At 38.0% G+C, this 13,869-nt stretch overlaps 1 long non-coding RNA gene across 1 annotated transcript; it reads right to left on the bottom strand.

The window, feature by feature from the left end:
- Positions 1-9,391: 9,391 nt before the first annotated feature.
- On the bottom strand, positions 9,392-13,242 carry LOC138008499 (uncharacterized). The gene is made up of 3 exons (XR_011124252.1): positions 13,132-13,242; positions 12,702-12,768; positions 9,392-12,594 (listed from the first exon to the last, which is right to left on the bottom strand). It is a non-coding gene; the product is annotated as an uncharacterized lncRNA (long non-coding RNA).
- Positions 13,243-13,869: the final 627 nt, after the last annotated feature.

The raw sequence follows: 13,869 nt of genomic DNA on the forward strand, positions 1-13,869 counted from the left end.
ACGGCCAAGCATACAATTCCAACTTTCACAGATTGCAACACGATTACAAGACAATACAAGTAGAGAAATAAGTAAACTATTACTTAATAAGGCATCAGCGTGGCCCAGCAACAGGCAAGGAAATGATTGCATTTTAAACTACTCCGAAAGCGACTGTGCAGTTTTTTGCCTCTTACATCAGAAAACTTCACTGAAAGAAAGCAATCGGCAACTACTGGTGATTTTTTAACGGGGTGGTAGAATTAAGATGGGAGTGTGAATTTCATGGGGCAACCGATAGTGGACCATCGTGATCAGAACTAATGATTTTGGCAAACACTTGAGAGCGATGTCAAAGTGACTTTCGTCGAACGGAAAGTTATGGACTTGTTCGAAAACTGGCGGGCCATCAAACTTTCATTGTCTGTTCAACTGAGGGGGGGGGGGGGGGATAAAAATAAGTGTGTGTGACTGTTAGATTATGATCGTCGACTACGGGCGGACCCTGGAACTGTCGTCAAGTTATTAGCATCGGTCTAAGGAATAGGTGAAAAATTATGATTGCCAATCACTGGTGGCAAATAACATTTTAGTCGGTTTAAAGGGTTTTAAACCTTTTATTTCAAATCATCATGGACAGAACCGGAGCGTGAAAATTTCATGCAGTGGTGTAGCCGCAACATAAGTGGGGTGGGGTATAGGAAGCAGCCAAATTTTAGAGAGCATGAAATTTAAGAGGTATCAGGGTTTGGGAATAGTAGTAAAGTATTGTCAATCATTGAATGATTGGCCACAAACAGAAGAAATACAGTCAACGAAATTAGAACTTGAGAGTGCAGCTTGAAATGAGAAAGCTCCACAACTGTCTGAATTGTGGATTCGGGTCACGTTAGATTTCTTTTTTGTCAAGAAAGTCCAATTCATAAGAACGCTTTCCCTTAACAGAGTAACTTGTAAGTGGTCTTTCCGTTTGGGTACGGGGAGATGTTCCATTCAAACAGATAATAAGATCAAGAACCTGACAGTAGGATAGGGCTTTTGGTTTTTAGGGGTACAAAACAAAAGAAATCGACAATAACAAGGGTGTGGAATACAGTTTAATGTTAGTTTTGAAGAGATTTAAACATCGTACCTTTTCAGTAGTCATGCCCACGGCGCTTTAAGGGACTCAGCTTAGGACGCAGGCACAGGCCTCAATATCTTGGGCTCATACGGGACACTATGGCATCACCACTCAATTTATAAATTCACTGCTAACCAACCTTAGATTTAAACGGAACTCTTATTTGTGGGCGTGCTGAAAATTTTTGCAACGCGCTTTCCAACTTTGCTGATTCGATGGTGTTAAACATCTTTAATTGCACCTATCGATGTTATTCCTTAAGTTCGTGGGTACCTGGGATGGAAAAGGACTTTTTAGGAATTTGAATAAGATTAAAACAATGACAACACCACAATGACGACTGGGATAAAGATGGCGAGTTCGATGACTATGACGACCCCAACACGGAGATCATAACAATGACAATGACGATGATGATGACGAAATACGATAACAATGACATTGACGATGACGATGACTCTGTCGATGACGTTGACTATGTCGATGACTTTGACGAGACGATGACGATGACGACGACGATGATTATGACGTTGACGATTACGATGTCTATGAATATGACTTAGACTTTGACGATGACTATGTCGATGTCGATGACGATGACGATCTCAATGACGATGATGAAGTTGCAGACGATGGACCCGGACGATGACGATGGCGGTAACGATGATAATAATGATAACGATGAGGATATCGCTTAAGATAACAACATAACGGTGACGATGACCATTTCGTTACCGTGACGGCGATCTTGATGACGTTGACGATGACGCGGTGCCAACGAAGACAATGACGTTTACTATGACAAAGACGATAACGAAGACGATAGCACTGACAATCGCTAAGAAAATGTAGCATGAAATGACGTTGACCTCTATGACAATAAAATTAAAGAGGACAATGACTGGTAATGACTATGACTATGCTGTGACAAAGATGACGATGCAATGGCAATGACAATGATGTTAACAATAAAGATGACAATAAAGACAATGATGATAAAGTTAAAGATGAACGACGGCTATGGCAATGTCAATGGAAACGTTGACTATGACAATAACGATGGCACTGAAGATGACAATACAATAACCTCATAGACATTAACGTCGAAGATAGCAATCGGATTATGGCAATGGATCTGACAACGACAATGGACAGAACCAATAAAGATGACTTTTACAATAACGCTGACGCTTAAAATAACGATGACAGTGACAATGAAGACGACGACAATAACGTTGACAATCATGGCGTTGACGTTAACTATGACAATGAAAAAGATGATAACAATGACGAGAACGTATCGATGGGTCCAGTGCCGAGGAAACCTTGTCTTAAAATGCCAAACGACTCAGTTTTCCTATCATTAAAAGAGCAAAGTGACGACAAACAAAATTATGGGGGGTATCGCTGTTAGTTAACTGTGTTAACAGTTTTCACAGCCAACTAAGAACAATTTGGTCAATAACTCAATACTCATACACCTCATACGATCCACTGACAGTACAGAGACGCTGGTTAGTTAGCAAGTAAGGCACTCAAACTTGGTTTTAAAGGTTTGGGCGCATCCAGAACATGTCGAAAGAATCAAATCTCGTAAAACAAACATATCCTCACAATATGATTCTTACAATACGATTTCTCCGGTTTCTCCGATTAAAATTTATCACTAAAACTTGGCAAAAATGGCAGGGGGGCCAAATTCACTCACAAAACGTATATTGTGTTCACTTTGAAGAGAAACTGAAAGCGAAAGTTCAACACGTTCACCCTCTTATAAGGAATAATCTGAGAGAGGTGAATTTTCACTGCTTCATAAATTATGAATTATGCCTGAACACCATCTGCAACACAAATACAGACATAAACAGTGAACAGAATTTTTCTAATTGGAATTATAACCAGACACTCACTCTGACTCTGACTACACAACAGTGAAGCCAAGCCTTCACTGAACCCTTACCCCTCCCCCACCCCACCCCATCCCAAGGGCCTGTCCGCTCCATCCGGCATAACATCGTCAAGTGCATAGCTTACCAGAAATTGGTCATGCCACTGCCACGCGTTTGGAAAACGGTTCTGTGTTATCAACAGCATGATGGTTCGTTATATCTTGGTTAACTGTCAATAAAAGGCATGTCCGGACTAGGATATGGTTCGGTCGCACAAAAACAAGCAAAAGCTAACGATAACAACCGGCGTTACGCAGCCACAATGATGCTATTGTTAAGGGAAGTAATGAAATAAACCGCGAGTGTAAATAGGTTATGTCGACTGCAAATACTTGAGCATATTCCCCGTTAGATTTATTACTCCTTCACTCCAGATAGGAACCTAAAGCAGTCGTTATAGGGACCTGTCTTCAAGAATTCTAGCATTCTAGCATCTAGCTTTCTCTTTTTCGCCTAACAAATCTACAATAGGTTGCTGAACCTTTCGGTCTGATCATTGACCACTTTAAACTGCACAATCACGCAAGAAGGACAACTGACTCAAAATAAGCACTTAACCAAAAGTACTTTTCAGACGGTTACCAAAACAGATTATCAAAATCGTCCTGGGGCCGGTTCCTGAAAGGTGTAATAACCCTATTCCAGGGATAAATGTGCTGAAATAAGGCACATTTATCCCTGGAATAGAGTTATTACCTTTCAGGAATCCGGCCCTGGACGCGAGATTTGTCAACGTAACTATCTCTCATATATAAAGACGCGCAATTTCTTAATACTCCTGTACCAAGAGTCAAACCATTTACCATTAAGAGTAGGGTTTTTGAATTCACTTAGTCTATCAAAACAGAAATATTATTGATAGACATGGACTCGAACCATGTTTTTAAGTGGTCGTTAAAGACAAATTATTGACGATAAAGGACTGCTACTCAAATCACTGAATACACGAGGAACTAGTTTTTACAAACCATTGCACCATCAAAACTATTGACAACATAGCAGTCTGCCGGTTCATGGACTCACTTGATAGGATAATCGCATTTACAAACCACGGTTACTACCATCTAGTATTGCTTCAGAGGGCATTGCTATTACACTCGCAGGTTATCTGTATCTCCTTATTCCTTTACAGTTTCGTTATGATTATCAATTCTGTGCTTGTTTTTGTTGACTTAATCATGACATTAAGGCCAATGTATTAAGGTGGCTCAAAGAAGTTTCAATAATTTGGAGGGAATGTCTTACTACAAGAATTAACTCTGTAATACTATTTCACGTAACGACAAATGTTATGGTACCAAATGAAAAATCAATAATTGCTTAACAAGATGCACTCATCAATGTGACGTAATAGGTTACCATGGTAACAAAAGAGCTATGTAAAAACGCCCTTTGTTTTGTCTTTATACACTTAAATCTCAAAACCTAACTCGGTGATCCCATTTTTTTTATTGCTTAAAGTGATTAGCAAGCTGAGATAAAATTCCGCAAAGATGAGGAAATTCAGAGACAGGACCGCCTTAATTCCCAGTTGTGAAGGTGTCTCTGGATAGTTTTATCTTAGTTTGTTGATCACTTTCCAACAACAAAAATAAGGGGTCATCTTGTTCGTTTTTGCGATGAGCGTTTAAATACAAAATATAGGGTGTTTTCAGATGGCTCTTTTGTTGCCATGGTAACCTATTATGTCACGTTGATGAGTGAAACTTGTTAAGCAATTATTGGTGTTTCGTGTGGTACCATAACTTCGCCGTTTCGTGAAACAGTTGGGTATATTCAATCCTTCCAAATACCAGTTTGTTGAAAATGTTGAAACTCGTTTGAGCCTCCCTAACGCACCTTTCGCGAGCTGATATTTTTTATGGATGGGAAACATATTTTACTGTATATCCTGAGATTTAACTCTTATGCGCCACAATTCGCGTTAAAGTTATCAAAACTAGCTAACATTTGTTGAACTGCCATGCCAGTTAGAGTTATGGGTCTATTGCTTCTCAAATCATCTCAAAACGTTGTGTAATGCCGTTTGGAAACTCGGCGTTGCATAGCAGTTTGTGATGTCATCGAGGGACTAGACCGATCTCTCTCACGAGCTTGGTGGTGCGACAAATGTCTGTTAGTTTTGGCAACCTATACACCCTTTTAATAAGTCTAATATATGCCGTTTTCCGCTAATGACGTCAAAACTCATGCTTTTAAAATTTATTCAGAAATGTACAAAGGCTTCAAACAAGAAAAGAAATCGGAAACGTTTTAGGCCTTTGTGCATTTCTAATAAAATTTGAAAGCAAGGGTTCGACGTCATTAGCAGAAAACGGCATATATTTGACTTATTAGAAGGGTGCATACGGTGCGTAAAAAGCGGAACTTTAAGGATAAGAAGGTAAAATAAGTTTGCCACGTTTAATGGTTCTACAATCCGATCATTATTAGGAGCTTTTTTGATAACGAATTTTATTTATATCAACTACAAAAATGTACAAGGCAAATGAAGTTTCAGTTTAATTTTTTCCCAACCCCTTAAAGAATAGAAAAAAGCACGAAAGTTCTTTTCCCCAAAGTGGACTTTGACCTTTTCGCTTAAATGACACTTAGAAAAAATACGGCGTCCTCAATACGCATGCGCCGTATTTTTTTTAAACAAAAATTGAACATTTTCCCGTAATTTCATAACTTTACAATAGGCAAAGTGAGTGAAACAACAAATAAAAGCATAAAGCAACGTGTGTTTTATTGTCTTTGTGAACATTAAATATAATTATTTTTTTTTTTTAAAAAAAGTTGGCGCATGCGTACTTTGAGCGCCCGTACTTTTTCTAAGTTTTTTGGCGGGAAAATTTGACTAAATTTGCACAGCGTTTCCCCTGACAACATATTCAACGAAAAAAATGTAAAAGGTTTACTCTAAATGATTTCAACAGTTCGAATAAAAATACTAAAGAGTGTAAAATTAACTCCGAAGCAAGCCATGAAAAACTGTCTGTTTATAGACCTAAAACACCCGAGTGTTGACTACCTACGTCCCTCTTAAATTTTTACTTTGGGCGTCAATAGATTAGACTTGCTACACTTGCCATGTTTCAAATATCGAGAAGATCGCAAAGAAACTTGCTGAAATTGCGTCGCCGAAACACTATGCCACCAAAAAATCGTATCTGGCGGACCTTATTCTTAAAATGGCTGTCATTTTAACCGTTTTTGTTCAAATTAACCCTAGTTGTCTCGTTCTTTAGCCCAAATCACAGTTTAAAATAATATTGCTTTTTGGACGAAGAAAAAAGGGCTAATTCAGTATAAAAACGAAAAACAATTGAAATGTCAACCATTTAAGAATAAATGTATGCAAACATAGCTAAAATTACAGGAAATGTGTGCGATAATGGCTGTCTTTGAACCAGAGATGCTTCGTGTTCGAAAGCAACACTAATTTATGGTTTAAAGTCAGCCATAATCCCATCCATTGGCTGTATTGGTACCCATGTTTGCATACTAGCTAGGATGACGAATGCGATGGCCTATGGCGTGCAGACATTTTTGTAAAATGTCCGGTGGAAAAAGGCTCCTCTAAATTAATGCCTACTTTGGGCTTATTACACAACTCTAATGTCTTTGAAAGCTTTCAAAACTCTGCTCGCTGCTGCTTGTTTTTCGCGATTTTCCTTTTGCGAAAATGAAACGTTTCCTTGCCCACGTAATTGAACTAATGGTTATACAGACCAAGGTGAACAAAACAATTCGAAGTGATGAGCTAATGTTTATTTCTTTGTCCCTGATATTTGCTTACTAGCACAACAAAATCTTGATCGAAACCTGAGAATATGGACTGACGTACAATGTTCAAAACCTTCGAGAATGATTGAGCTGTAGTTAGCTAAAAGATTATTTTGTTGGTGATTTGTTTCCTCTTGGAACATGCCAACGAGGCCAAAATTTCTTCTCTTTTCCCTAACTTGGGGAGTAGTTTATCAGCAATTCAGCTTGCAACTTTTCTTCGGTGACTCACTACAAGGTGGGTAAATCCTATAGGCACTTGAAAAACTATCTGCTCGCTTTTCACCATTTCTTTTTATGCTGACGAAATCAAATATTTTTCACGAGAAATAATTTCGAATAATGTGTGAATGTTATTGAAAGTGAACCAGTGAAAATCATGCCAACTAAGAGTTATTTCAGACGTCATTCTAGTGAAGTAAGAAAGGATGATAGCTTGTTTTGTATTGCCAGAAATCCAAGTACCACTAGATGATTAGCATTCCTTGATTTGCTTTTACATAACTCAAGTGGTCTGTATAACCTCAATGTCAACTAGCTGAATTCTGAGTGTACTCTCTGAGACGGACTGTTGTTGATGACATCGACTTTCGACAACGTGAGCGCGCAGAAGTCCTTGTCAGTCAAACGTTTTGTAATGTGAATTGTTTCTGCGGATCAGTGTTCGTCTGTCAGGCATTCGCAATAGTATTGACAGTCTTTTGCTAGTTGACGAAAACCCTTAGTTTGGAGTAAAAGTAAACGGCAGTCACTACATTAGGCTCCGAGTTTCCGGCTATATATATAGTGTTCACAAGTAAGTTCGATCTTCAAACCCTCTGCACCTGCTAAGTATGGAAAACTCCTCTTCGTAACCTGACTCGTTCTCAACTCGAAAATTCAGTGTTGTCCATTAGTTTTTTTGTCGTATAAATAACTGCGTTTTTTCTGACTGTATCCAGACTGTGCTGTTTAAGCTTTCGGCTTCGAAATCAGCTGTGTAATGTTTCAGTGGTTTTGTAAACATACCCTGATTATTGACCTGGTAAGCACTACCCAGGAAATTTATTATTTATTATAAAGATATCGATGAAATGCCGAGATTTTTCTTGTTCAAGAAATGTGATATCTTTTTCGTGTTAAGTAAAATTTACTATTTTTATCTTGAACATTTCAGGATATTGATGTTGTCATGGTTACAGACATGTCAGCCAATAATATTAGTGCATCCTGTTCATACAAGAACTCGTGCGGCTGTTGATGTCATCAATCAAAATTTCATTTTCAAAAATTCAATTCAAATTTCCATTTTCATTGTAATGCTTAGTGCTATTGATTGCGAGAAAGGTGTGATGTTTTCGATTGTAATGACTATAGTTACCACGTTTGATCCGTTTTTTGCCAGTCAAATGTGCATTTAGTCTGCTGCCAGTCTTATCTTTTGCATGTCTGTTTCGTTGGTGCTACTAATCAGTCGTTCGAAGTTCGAATTAAGCCGATGGCAAAGAAAACGCGTTCCGTGGAGTGCCAGTCAGTACAGTCAATAGTGCCCTTTCTACTCTCTTCGAAAACCGACCTACAAACCTAATGCGCCTGCGTAGTGAGCACTCCTGCATGCTTCAATCTACACTGCGTTTGTGTCATCGACAACAGTCTTTCTCAATATAACACTAACCGGAACGACCTGGCCTCGCAAAATCGTTAAATACCTAGGCCGGCAATGAAACGAAAAATGCGTGCTTTGCTGCGCACCAGACATTAGAGTTTTATAATAAGCTAACCAACTATATTGTCAGCGGTGTAGCGAGCAAGTCAAACATTTCAAGGAGGTACCGACAATGTAGAATAATCATCGACAAGGCGCGCCAAAGCATAAATAAAAATATTTTTTTTCATGAAGTAATGCAAGAAAAGTTCTAGAAAATAATTAAATTTAAATAAACGCTTGTGTCCGAAAACGGTTGCGTTTATTCATTATTTACTTGTGAATAATTACTACAATGCATATTTTCATGGTAGATTGGCATAAGTATGTTTCGTTCCTGGCAAATGACTCCCGATCAATCAACAGGGATAGATAGGCCTTTTGCAACAAACTATCACATGGTACAAAATCCGCCATGCTGGAGGGCAAGCTCATTATTATTTCCCCACTGGGACATTAAAACAAAGAGACCTGAACCAGTCAAGACTTGCCTTTGTTTGAATGTCCCAGTGGGGGAATAATAATGAGCTTGCCCTCCAGCATGGCGGAATTTTTACCATGTGATCGTTTGTTGCAAAATGCCTATTCAATTCCAACTGAAGGTCTCTCTCGGAACTTAAGGCCCGTTTTAAACGTCGCATTTGACATGTACCGAATCTAATGCAAATGAGAAAAATCTATTGTTTTCGCTCATTTGCATTGCATTCGGCACATGTAAAATGCGACGTTTAAAACGGCCCTAAGTCGCATTAAGTTAAGGTCCCAGAGTAGGCTTCGATGAGTTTTAGCAAAACTGAAAAGTTATGGACGAGTCACCTAGCAGGGACACAAGTAACGCATGCCAGACTTGCCATGAAAATATTATTTAATTTTTGAATTTTTATTTATTTATTTATTTATGTATTGTTTTCAATATGTCCAGTATTGTCGCGCGTTTGAATTCCTGCCAATTACAACCACAACGTGATTACGGTGCCTTGCAGTCGAAGCATGTGATCCTTCGAAGCGCTCCTGGTCTGGAGTTCGTCTTGCAAGAACCTTTATTGTTAAGTGATGATTGGTCTCTCGGTTTTTAGAATTAATCTGAATTTTATAAACGTCCTTTAAGTCCTTAAATGCAAAGTACTGTTGTGGCTCTAAGTCACGCAATTAGGTGATGTTGGTGACTGAATTGAATTCGTTGTTAATTTAATTGTTTGTACTTCTGTACTTGAAAGCTGGAACGGCTGAGACTCCTATATTAATGTCAAGTTTGATTAGTTGCCATAGTTTCTCGGTAGCCCTTGTTCACGGCATCGCACTCTATTGATGAACTGCCACGGAGTCATCCTTTTGCTCAAGTAGTTTGTTCCTACTTTGATAGCAATAGCAATGATCTTATTCATGAGCGACGATCACATCAAATCCATTTTCTTGCCATGACTTAAAGTTTTAACCTACAGCGGTCTACTTCAACCAAATTAATGAATAAAAAGTTAAGAAATCTAAGTATATTCAGGCCTTGCTTTATTTTATTATTTTTTTTAAGTGTAGGATATACTGCTTGGTGTTACTATGATAAAAAACGTTTTTAGCCTTTATTTCAAAACAACAGCTATTTATTTTACGGGAATTTTCCTATTTAATGATCCGCCATTACTATAACTTTAAAGGGAGAGTACCACGATATTGCACATGTTGTAGCCGTAGAGAATGTCACTGTTTATAAGCCAATTGGAAGCGACATTATAATTGGTGCGGGAAATTTACACGTACGCGTGAAAATTTCTTGCGTTCATAATCTGCGAAGTCGACCGCCCTTAGCTCATTAGTGATTGTTTAATACCGTTAAATTTTTATGCGTACGTGTGAATGTCCCTCGTCAATTAAAACGCCGCTTCCGATTGGTTCATAAATGACGACACTCGTTACGGCTAGAACATGCACAATACCTTGATACTCTACCTTTAAAATCTTGAGAGAGCTAGATCGAGGAGAAAATGACGTCAAAGACTCACTAGTTTAAAGTGATACAACAATCAAATATCATTTCTCATGTTTCTTCACATTTCGAAAGTTCTTCTGCTTGATACTCGAAAAGCGAGATTTTATGCAATCATTTCAAGCGAGAAACGATTTATTTTGTCTGCAATTTTTCATTTAATGGTCCGCCATTACTTGGTGTGGTTCTGACAGATAGGCTCCCAGAGAGCTGGATCAAGGATAAATTGATGTCATTTACTCACTTGGTGTAAAATGCGGCTTCATTAGTATGCAGATCACGACTTTGAGAATCTGAAAGCCAAAAATTCTGGTGCTGTACTAATTCAAAAGCCGCATTCATACACTTCATAGTAAATGACATCACTTTCTTCTCGATCCAGATCGCTGATAGCTTATCGGTCAGACCTGCACAAACAAATGACGGACCGTTAAATGAACGCGGAGTTCATTCCTCTTGAAAGTGCTACAAGAAATTGAGAAATGATTTTTTCATCGTAGTAGCATTGTCAGAATACAATGCGTGTGTACGGGGCTAAACACGTGCTTTGCAAATGTAATAAGCTGCGGTTACACCATGAACGTTAAACTAGTGAGTAAATGACGTCACTTTCCCCTAGACCCTGAGCTTAGAGCGCGAGTAATGGCGGACGGTGAAATCCAAAACTCGCACTCTAAGTCAACAGCCTTTAGATAAAAATTGAAGCTCAAAATTTACCAGTCACGTGTTAAGGAAACACACTTTCAAAATCTGAAGAAAAAAAAAGAAAGTGTTTTTTAACCATAGTAGCGATTTAAGTTTTCAACATTACTTTATCTAGCTTATACTTCATTACCTTTAAAGAAATATTGAACATTTTGTTTTCCCATTAAAATGAGGCGCCCGCTCTTTTGGGAACTACAAGGATCGTTCATGATTTTAACGCTCAATCGAAATCGGAATTTTCAACTTAAAGTGTGTATGACAGACGCAGAAAAAACAGTTTACTTTTAAAAGCGAATCGCATTTTAATTAACAATTATTCGCCGAAGGCAAAGTGATTATCGGTGAATATTCACCGATAATCACTGAGCCTGAGGCGAATAATTGTTTTAGTATAAATACACAGGTGATTATTTCAAAAAAGAGAGAAAACAAAAACATTTCAACGCGAAATCATCTTCACTTACAGAGGCAAAACGACTACTGGCAGCCATTTTGTCCGCCGAGGTGATTATCGGCTGATAATCCGAGATAGCGAGCCAATGGGAGCGCGCGATTTTGTATAATCACCTGTGCATTTATACTAAAAAGTCCGACTTTTATCAAGTTATTTGTCGATTTTCAAAACTCGATTAGCAAGTCTAGTGCTTAAAAGTACTTTATATCGTTTGGGAAAGAAGAGTTAATGCTACATCTTTTTGTAGAACTAAGTTTAACATGAGAAATTTAGCCTCATAATGCTGCATTATATCGCCAAATAACTGATCTTAAAACTATCTTTTATCAGTCAGTACCTCCTTAAAATTCTTTAAAATGTTGTTACACCATCTAAAGAAGTGTACAGCGTCGATATTAAGACATTGAGCGATCAGTTTCATCTTTAATATTTTGATGGGGTAAGAGGATAAATAAATGGGCTTTCAAATTACATTTGAACAAAAACGATTCCCGAGAATCAATCAAACGATCGCTCAATGTTGAAATGGTGGCTGCTTAGAAAAAGTTCCCCTACGTTATTTAAATGCCCCCTGTTATTTTTAAATCGAAGCAGCAGACGTCCTTATGTCCATTGTCCATTGTCCACAAATTCTGCACCATTTTCTTACGTCCATTTTTCACTGATCTGTTTGACATTGTGTGCGGCGGAATTGAGGGCAAAGTGTACAATCCGACGAGTGAATCTTATACTTTAGAAAAAGGCCAACTGTATGAGCATTTTACTTCTGTAGTTATGGTAAATCGATTGTAAAGGAGATTTGAGTATTTTTTCTGCCACCATTTCGACATAGTATCATAGTATGTCTACAGTTCTTATCTTTGACGAATTTCCATCTAGTTCTTCAATTCATGTCTTCTTTCTTGCTGCATTTCTTTTTCTCTTCACTCTCTTCGCGTACATAGTGTCCTAAAAATTTAATATGGAAGAACAATTGATTAGACGAAACGACGAAAAGATCAAGAAATACGTTTGAATCAACTCGTGTTTCACTGTAGATACTTGTATATGCTCACCTTTTACCGGCGATATGAGAAGACGATTATTCCTTCGTTCTTCTAAATATATATGACAGATCATTTTCTGTGGAGACATAGACAAGCAAAACAACACATTAGTTTCTGAAACGTAGATAATTAAGGCGTTCCATGTACTTTTCTGACACAAACACGAGCATTAATTTTCTTGCAGGAAAACTTGAATAATGTATCCTCTAAAACAGGAGTAAAATTATCGACCGGAATTTTTTCCTCGAAGCAAAATGCTATGAGACATCGTTAAACTAATCAACATTGAAGTTTAATTTTGACATGAAGACGGTTTAGTTCAAAGCTCAAACGAGTTAGTCACAAAGCACGTGTTTGCTTCGCAAAGAAACGTGTATTTGTTTCCCACACCTTTCAACGAAATGTAAACCAAAACTGCATGACTTGTGTTTAAACTTACCGGCTTTAAATGAAAAGGAGAAAATATTGGTTTCCTTCCTCCTGGGCAAACCGACTCCAAAACATTTTGATGGACGTTCAAATCACAGAGAAACAGCACAGCACATCTTGCCACCATGACAGTCAGCGAAAAATGAGTGAAATTTGGAAATATGAATTGAATATGGATGAGATTGTCGAGAACCAATCAGTGACAAGTTCGTCATTGTGCGAAACAAAAGGCCTTTCTCATGCAAATTTTCGAAAATTTCATTGTAGTAGAAAGTAAAGTGAAGCCAACAACAAGCTTTTTATGCTGTGTTTAATTTGTTGTAATACTGTTTTTCGTTGATTTGCTTCCATTTAAAGATTGAAAAAGGTTAAAAAAAGAAAACACGAAGAAAAGGAAGAAAAACACTATTTAACCGCGAACGGGTGATAACGACATTCATTTTGATTCAAGCATACGTTCGTATCAAGTGAGCTATCGAGTACTCATAATAGCAGACGCTATAAAATAAACTTATATTAAAAACAAAAGCCCTGCCATCGTGCTGTTGGCATTAAAACGTCGGTGGAAGAAAAGGTAAGTTACCATGCATATAATGAGCGCCCAGTAACAAATAAGAACCTTGTTTTTTTAGTTATTAATAAGGAAAAAGCAAAAAGCTACCTTGAAGAAGTGTTCAACCCTGAACACGCATCTCTCGACTCGCAAGCGCTAGCGAATCCACTAAGCTAATAGCAACACTTGCATAAA

The sequence above is a fragment of the Montipora foliosa genome, chromosome 6 (assembly GCF_036669935.1).
Source record: "Montipora foliosa isolate CH-2021 chromosome 6, ASM3666993v2, whole genome shotgun sequence".
Taxonomy (NCBI): domain Eukaryota; kingdom Metazoa; phylum Cnidaria; class Anthozoa; order Scleractinia; family Acroporidae; genus Montipora; species Montipora foliosa.